The following is a 9249-nucleotide window of genomic DNA, read 5'->3' as shown; positions in this document are numbered from 1 at the left end:
TCTTTCCTCTTCATCATAGCGTGAAAAGCCCTATTGCCGGAGAAAACATGGATTATCAATGTTGAAAGGGCTTTTTTTTTCCTGTAAGGGGAATAGAAGAGGAAGTGGGGGGGGCACTTTTATTATCTTGCCTCTTGCCTTAGCTGCCACACTTCTTTGCTACAGAACTGGAATTAAAACATTGATGTAAGTACAAAGGCAAGACTGCCATGCATCCTTCAACAGAAAAATGTTGGCAACCGCTGCACCAAGGTACATTAATTTTACTGCAGCCATTCTGTAAATGATTTTACTGACTAATAGCCAGTGCCAGACAGGCGAGAAACTGAACAGTGTAAATATCAATCTCCCTGACCCCATAATAAGGAATAATCTCCTAAAATTCTATAGCCAAAGCTCGCAGGGTGTCGGGAAATAAGCCGTCTGGCTATGCGGACGTACTTGACTGTTTTACAAAACAGGCTTAAGGCGGATAATGCTGTCTGAGGCTGTAAGCTATAATTGTAAGAGGATAAATAGCATTTTTATGTAAGGAGGAGAGACACGGTCAAGGGATTCTGCTTTGAAAGTAAACAATGGGATGGTTCAGCTTGCCAAAGAAGCAAGCGACCATGAAAATGAATATGCATGGAACAGAATCCCTCAGTCAACCAGAAATGTATTGTCAACAGAAATATTTGCACATAGGAGTTGGCAGCACTTTACAACCAAATGGCCTACCTTGTATACGCTTTTATTAGTAGATATTTAATTTGCAATATTTGTGGTAGCTTTTAATGACCCCTTATGTTCTAAAGGTAAAACAGTTCCCTCATTCTGGGCAGGAATTATTATCCCTTATGTGGAAATAATGGGCCTAGTCATTTTATGTGGATTGAGCACAATAAACTTCTACAGATTAAGGACAACAGTTGGACAAAAAACTATCCACGTGGCTTCGAAATATCACTTCGTAATCTTTGTCAATGCGCTAACAATGTATATTTATATATGGTTTTGGGTTTATATTATTAATACTCTATCTTTGAAATGCATAGAAAATGTAGCATGTTGCATTTTTGGTGCATTTTTCTTTGACGTGTGTCTTGCGACCAAAATATTACATTGTTCTAATTAGGCTGTTATTGTTGTTTAGGTTAAGAAAAATACACAGAAATCATACAGTGAAAGAAAAATATAAAGTGTTTTTATTTATAGACCTTTCTCTGTTATACTGGACGAAGTAGATGGAATGGGCTTGATGAGGAATGTTACCAGATGCTAAGGAGCTGGTGCAGACTGTATGCGTCAGTTTGGCTGTGAAATTGCTCTTCGTTTGCCAAGAAAGTTGGTGCACACATATGCGTCTATGCAGACTGGCGCGATTCTTTAGAGGCCCATCTACACTTTTAGAGATGGGACAAGAGAGGGCAGAATACAGGAAAGTCATGTTTATGCAAATACTCATGCCGAAACATGCCTATTCGCCCTACACCATCTGCACCTGCTTTACGATAGGTGCAAATACTCACTAATGATGATGACTTGTCGCCTACCAGGTGCATATGCTGCTGATGCAGAGAAGCATCCCACCTTGCGATGTGAACTGCTTTTTTTTTTGGTCTATTTTGTGTCTATTTTAAGTCTTTATTACTATAATTGTCATTGATCTGTAAGGTGTCACAGTGCTATGCAGTGACGGAAAGCTGGTAAAGCAGAGCATATACAAAACAGGGACATAAAAGGTAGACCAAAAAAATGTGCAGATGTGCAATCAAAAGGTTGGAATTGTGAGAAGTCTAGCCCTGTACACACCCCAAATCTTCCCCTTTTGCAATGATCATGTATCCAATCAGAAGGACAGGCTAAATTACATTACTCTGTTTATTAGACAGATATTGAACAAGAGCTTCCAACTCATAGTGGGCCCGATTTGTCTTCAGCCGTAAATCCCATTGCGTGCCGTATCTTGTGCGAAATTCCTTTGCGCATTCTCAGAAACTGACTTTACGCCAGAGAACGCAATTGCATCCAATTCATGTCCAAATGTAAATGACACTTCCGACTGCCTATGGTTTGAAGGGCGGAATCAGGGTGGGAAGGGGCTGTTCTATCTGCATACGGCCAGCAAAGTACAATGAGAGCGTACTTATTCCCATATTCAAATAGAAACGTTACTAGAGATTCACTTGTATGTGCGTGTAAGTTAAGACAGGTTTTTTTTAACACAAGTCACTTTTAAATTGCTTTCCAAGATGCATCAAGTCCAGTGTATTTTATTAATACTATAATAATGTCTGAACAAACACATGTCCAAACACATGTCTATTGGTCTTCCTACTCACAACCCCCAAAACGTGTCACACAGGCTTGATTTTTAACTGTGGGCGTTAGATTAACCACAGACCATGGATAATGACAACTGTATGCTCATGCCTCTCTGTGCCTTGAATCTGTATCTACAAAGCAGTTTTGTGTCATATCCAAGTGCATTAAAAATAAAAAGATCTTCTTCGATTATAATAAGGCTTTGATTAAAAATATTTCCTGTAACCAGTTTCAATGCTCTAGTTCTCAATGTTGGTTTTAAACCAGTTTATACAGTAAAGATCTGTGTACCTATGGACATATAATCTATTTAATGTTCACTGTTTTGGCAGTAATGAGCATCAGTATATCTTCCCACACCTGGGTCACACATTGATGGTTGAAGTGTAGAGAACATCAAAGGAAGTCTCTTTCAATAGTACTGTATTCCCCTACAATTGACCAAGTGGTTAATTACCCCACGTGCCGCTGTCCGTGGTGCTGAAATCTAGTATTGAAAACTGTTCTGTGCAGAGATTTATTTTGACCGTCTCTAGCACTGAAGTGCAATAAATCACTTTATTGGTCGGACAATTTTGTCTAGGGTTCGATAATGCATGGAGCGTTAAATCTTCTAACTTAATTGATTGGACTTACAAAACAAATGTGATTGAAATGAAACTGTTTTTTAAAACTAATCTTCTGTTGAATGATTATATCCTGATGAGCTAATGATTTCACTGTATGTTGCCAGTATATGCTTATAAAGGGAAAACATATACACACACACATGATGTACACACACGCACAAACACATGCATATACTTGGTCTAATTTGCACTGCTTAAAAATTCTGCGACAAACCCCTATTTTGATGTTCTATGACCTGTACAAGTGCCCTATATTTCTGCCAAAGTGCATAGGTTTATAGTGTAAGATTGCAGTATTGGTGAAGGAGCAGATGTTGCATCAGTCATTGGTAGGAGTTGGGTGGAGCAATCATTTTAATGTACACAGTAGACACACCAGTGCACTTAGTTTTGCAGAGCAGTACAAAAACAAGATTTTCAAGTGCTCCATGTAAGAAAGATGATCCAATATCCCATTATTCTACAGATTTTTATTTAAGCCATGAATGAGGCTAAAATGACTATTACTTTAGGAAAAATAATGAAATGGTTTAATTTGATGAAAGTGGTGGGTCTAAAGTACTGGGAGGTTGGACTTGGATGTGATAATTACACTGTTGCACAGAGCATCTCTTCACATTCTCTCTTCTCCCGGCAAAGAGTACTTTTACTTAGTTTACAGAGGTGTCTCTACATCCCGGTAAGTAAGTATGCACCTCGAGGTGCCCTCGGCTGAATGTCTAAGTGCACCAAATCTGCAACAATGAGGTCCACTCTATGTAACTGAAGTCCACTAAGTTCCTTGTTGTGAGCATTTGGCCATATTTGTGGAGGAAAAGCAGCTCCGCATAGGCCTTAATATACCCTTAATTTGCAATAACTGTATAGGAACAAATTAATAAATGTCAATATCAGCCCCTGACTGAAATTTGCTACAAGAACTGAGACACTTAATTACATTAAACTTACACTGGTTTCTACACTTTAGGCCTGATTGGAACGCAAGTTGCATGTTTAACAAGACCACGGAACTTGAGCGAAGTTCCGACTGTATTCAAGTCCAAGCGGATCTCAAGATACATTTCCACTTAAATCTGGGTTTAAGTACTTTGCCTATACAGTAGTGCAGTATACACATAAGCGTATGTGTAAAATAAGGTCACATCAGAATGCATTCAAAAAATATATTATAAAATAAACAACTCTTAACAGTATAATTACTCATAAAAATCTGGATTTAAAAGACAAAACAAAAATGCATATTTTATTTTTTTACATTAAATACATAAATATTTTTTTTTAAAGAACATACAATGTCTTTTTATAGACTATCTTACTTGAATATACATGTTCTGTGCTATCTAATAGGACTCATACGCATAGTTTATAAAACAAAGACTATGCCGTGTGAATTATCACTATCAGTCGGCACTTACACCTACTCTGTCGATGGTGCAAATGATACTGGTGCAACCAAGCGCACTTATGAGAAACCCAGGACATGAATTGTACCCATCTGTGTTGGAGCGCCCTTACTGTACATGGCCTATGTTAGTCTTCCCACCCACATCGTAAGTGTAATTTAAAAGCTTGCGGACATGACTTGCATGCAATTGCGTTTGTAGACGTAAATTCTCTTTCTGAGCAAGTGCAGAGCTATTTCGCGCAAGATACACTCCACAAATGTACATACGCCCGAGTATGAAACAATACCTTCATGTCCAAAGGTTTGCAGATAAGAAAAACGCTTGCGGAAAAATAATTCTTGCTTTTACTTAGCTATAGCTATTGTAGGAAACAGAAAATAAGTATTGGAGAGTGACAGGCAGTTGGCTAGTGCTACCAATTGTTATAGCTCTGTAAAGGCTGGTACAAGTAGACAGATTAGCCTTGTCCCTGCCCCTTGTTCTGTCACCTTAACTCTGTAGTCTGTTGGGAGACTTAAAAGACTTTTTTTTTTACCTGAGGCCACATGAAATGCAAATTGTAATATCAGACACTGAGAAAAAATTTTTTTATTTTATTTTAATGGTGAGCCTCTATATTCACTATTCATTCAGAGACTCTGAAATAATGAAATAGTGAATCTTGAAATGTGATAAATCTTAAGCTACTGTATTTAAGTGCCCAAATGATATTAGTAATAATAGCATAAACCACAATGCAGAGGCCTGTGGGTCAGAGCCGACCACCTGGGACTGCAGGTTATTGTTATCCCCCTTACGTTCTTTGGGGCATATTCAATTGCCGGTTATTACGGTCCGTTATTACGGTAATCCTGTGCGGAAAAACCGTTAATACGGTAATTTGCTCGCTGGATTTCAGCTCGAGCTGCGAGCTGAAATCCAGCGAGAGATTACTGTATTAACGGTAATAGTTTTTCCGCGCTTGAACCCGCGGACAATTGAATAACCCCCTTTATGACTTCTGAAGGAAACGAGACAGAGGGTTGCGATTATGTAACAAACACATCAAGTAAATATGAGTAGAGATAATTACATCAGGAAGTGGCTGATGTGAGTATATTATAAAACAGGACCCCTTTTCTGTTCATTACCTACAGTCATCCGCCCCTTCCCGTACTGCCCTCCAAGCCATAGTCTGCCATAAGTGTCATATGCATTTGGATGTGAATTGCATGCAATTGTGTTCATTGGTATAAGGTCAATTTCTTCACACAAGATTTGACACATAAAGGGACATACATTCGAACATGAATCAGGACCTAAATCTCTCCCCTATACACGTTTTGGTATTTATGGTGTTACAGAAATTAACAAGTCGAATATGGCCAGGATTAAGGCAGGTTGTTTATTACAGCGGATCGAACGGCTCCAGCATCCATGCAATAGGCTGCAAGACCCTCCCTCCTAATTTGTCACACCAAGAAATAATTATTTAAAGGGTATGGTTTCTGTTCTAATTAATTTTGTCTCTACATGAGTCCTATGATTGCCCAATTATCCCAAAGGCATGTGTCTAACGAAAACATTTTTATAGCTACAAGCAATGGGTGTAAAACACTCGTTATATTCTCATCCTTATCTACTGTAGGTAACGTACACAGATCATAACAATGTAGGCAACTCAATAATGTGAGATATTTGTTGTTTTTACATAACAGTCGACTGTCTAACATTGGTGTGTGACACTTTGAATCAGTCTATAAATTAGAAATGAGATTGAGTAAACAAACAAACATCCGAATATCAGATTTCAAAATGACTATTTTGTTTAGAAATACAGAGAACGTTTTCGGAGGCTGATATTTAGGAAGCTATGTGAAGCCTACAAGACTTTGTGTCAGCACTAGACAATGCGAACTCATCATTCTTGTGCTATCATTGTTAACTTCAGGATCAGCTTTTCACATACAGTTCTTCATTCTCCCTGCCTGTAAATAGGATAATGGATAGGCAGTGATGAAGTTTCACATAAACAGAGAGTAATATATGGGTTGCACATGAGGATGTATGATAGGTTTGTGCTTAGGCAGCAAAATGCAGTACATTACCAGGAAAAGTATACATGCTACTAAAAATGACATGTTCAGATGTTAATCAATATAACTGTAGTTACCTGATATTGTCCCGTAGAGACAAAGCAGTGATGTCATTGTATTATGGAGTAATATTGCAGGTTTAGTAATAATGTATTGTATCTATGCAGCAATTAGCAGAATGTGGGTTATGTTTTTTAAACTGGTGCAGAGGGAAAGAGTGATATTGTCCATAGCAGCTAAGAATATTATTTTCCAATGCAATTTAGAGAATAAAAATAAACCTTTGATTGGTTGTTCTCACTTTAGAACCATCCTTTTTTTATAAGGACAGTGGCAGGTGGGGAGTTTGACTGGGGTGGTACACCTGTCAAACCCTAACGCAGGTGTCGTAAGGCAAGCTCAGGGAGGAGAGAAAAACCTCCTGTGGAGCCCTTCTGCTCCACGGGAGGTTTCTGTCCTCTCAGAGCTCACCTTAGGACACCTGCGTTATTTTGCATAAAATTCAACTCTGTAAGGGACCCCAATAATGTATTTATTACATGAGGCATAATTGTAAAACTTTTACTTACATTGGGTAAAATGCTCCTTGAATATGCTTCTCCGCAACTGAAAGGTAATGAAAAGCCATACACGCTTAATCCACAAGCCTTGTCATTGGGAAAGGAGGGAAATGTCTTTTAGTCCAGCGCAGTGGAGAATACTTTCCTTGTTGTGCATGGTGCTGAAACGATTTGAAGTAGTCACCTGTGAAGTGAGTTCAGACAGTGTTAGCTTGAGCAAAAGGATTCCCTGAATTAGACTTTTGGAAAAGCACCTTGAAAAATTGAAGGAGGAGATGAAACAAAAAAATTATGCTAAGTATGTCGGACTTGTAGATGAAGTACTTTAATCGCTTCGTCGGGATCGAAGAGTTATCAACTTCTGGAAATCGTATCAATACATTTTGGCGACTATGCTTGATTCTAGGTTTAAGAGCTATGTCTTCTCTTTATTTCCAACTGTCCCAGATCATAAGAGATGCAATGAGTTCCTGGTCAGCAAGCTGACAGCTCAAGTGGTACAAGACACGAGAACTCATCCTCCCTCAGTTTCTTTGGCAACTGCTGCTAGGAAAAAACTTAGCTTTCCCAAGACACCCAGTTTTGATGCAGATGAGTCAGCACAACATTTTGACATTTGGTCTGGTGTAAAAGAATTGGTCAAAATTCGTGACAACTCTGTCATAAAATGAACTAAAAATTCCATGGGGAAGGCCATTTCCGGCACTTACATCAAAATACAGAGACTTCTGTAATGGTGGATTCCAGCGGGGATGAATTAGTATTGTCTGAGGATGATGTACACACTGATGAGCCAGCCCTTCAATTTGTCTTTCAGTCCTGAAAACTGCCACCTCTTCTGTTTCTGTGTGAACTATAACTCTGTAGAATGTCACTGGAGACTTTAAAGAACACAGCCACCCCTCCTCTTTCTGTTTAAGCTATGACACTGCCCAACTACACTGGAGCCTGCCAACAACCTTGATACCCCTTATGTGTCTCTCTGTGAAATGGCGCAGGAACTCCGTGGAGGGTGGTACTTCTAGAATCCAAAACTCGCGAGATCCAACAACTTGACGATCACGTTTTGCCTCGTTTTCTATTCTCAGGGCGTGCAAAAGTAACGAGCCGGTTTGGCTCGGTACTTGGATCAGCTAAGTTCAGGTGGGCTCGGTTTTCCGAAAACCGAGCCTGAGCATCTCTACTGTAAGCATTTATTTTATGTACAATGCAAATCCCTACACTGGCTCCCTGTGTCCTCTGGAATCAAATTCAAATTACTCACCGTTACCTACAAAGTCCTCAAAAACAACAACCCCTACATACATCTCAAATCAAAATACTCTCCCTTCTGGCCTCTTAGATCTTCCTCTGACCAGCGCTTTGTCTCGTCTCTGGTAACCACCCCTCACTCCCGCCTACAAGACTTATCACATGCTGCTCCCCACTTATGGAATTCCCTACCACACCTATTCAGACTTTCCCACAGCCTTCAAACACTTTTTAGAGGTGACCTTGTCCCCGATAACACTATTCACACTAATGCACCCTCACAACTGTCCTAAATTCCACTCTGAGCCACATCATTTGCTCCTCTTGTTTCAGCTGTGCCCTTTTCCACTTAGAATGTAAGCTCTCTAATGAGCAGGGTCCTCCATACCCTTTGTTTTCATGTCTGTATTATTTTGTCTACCTTGCTTTATGTATGTACTGTTTTCCCTACTGTACGGAGCTACGGAGCACTGTGGCACCTTACAAATCTACAATAATATATACCGTAAATATATGTAATTTACAAGAATGTGTCACCTGGCTACTAAAACAATTATTTCTATGCTCTAGAGCAGTGTTTCCCAAACCCAGTCCTCTACCACCCCTAACAGTGCAGGATTTCCAGGTCACAAGCGATATAATTATACCCCCTGTGGATCTTTCAAATTGTGTCAGTCAGTAATGACTACACCTGTGCTTCAGCAAAGAGATATGGAAAGCAAGCACGGTCAGGGGTAGTTGAGAACTGGGTTTAGGAAACACTGGTCTAGAGGGTACTGAGGATGGAGCAAACATTGTATTAATAATTTTATGATGGCTCATAGAGCGCACCATCACAAGTTTTATATGGAGACCAGACATTTGTTAGGGCTAGTCTAAGTCCAGTGATGTGCATTGTGCCCGGTGAAGTCAGTATTGTATGCATGCTCTAATACAGGGGCAAATGCAGGATTTTTAGAGGGGGGTTTCCACACCACGCCGCCATTGGGCGTGACCAGCATGCATGGGGCGTGGCTATAAT

Source organism: Mixophyes fleayi, chromosome 11 (assembly GCF_038048845.1).
Source record: "Mixophyes fleayi isolate aMixFle1 chromosome 11, aMixFle1.hap1, whole genome shotgun sequence".
In the NCBI taxonomy this organism is placed as follows: domain Eukaryota; kingdom Metazoa; phylum Chordata; class Amphibia; order Anura; family Limnodynastidae; genus Mixophyes; species Mixophyes fleayi.
This window is presented reverse-complemented; position numbering follows the sequence as displayed.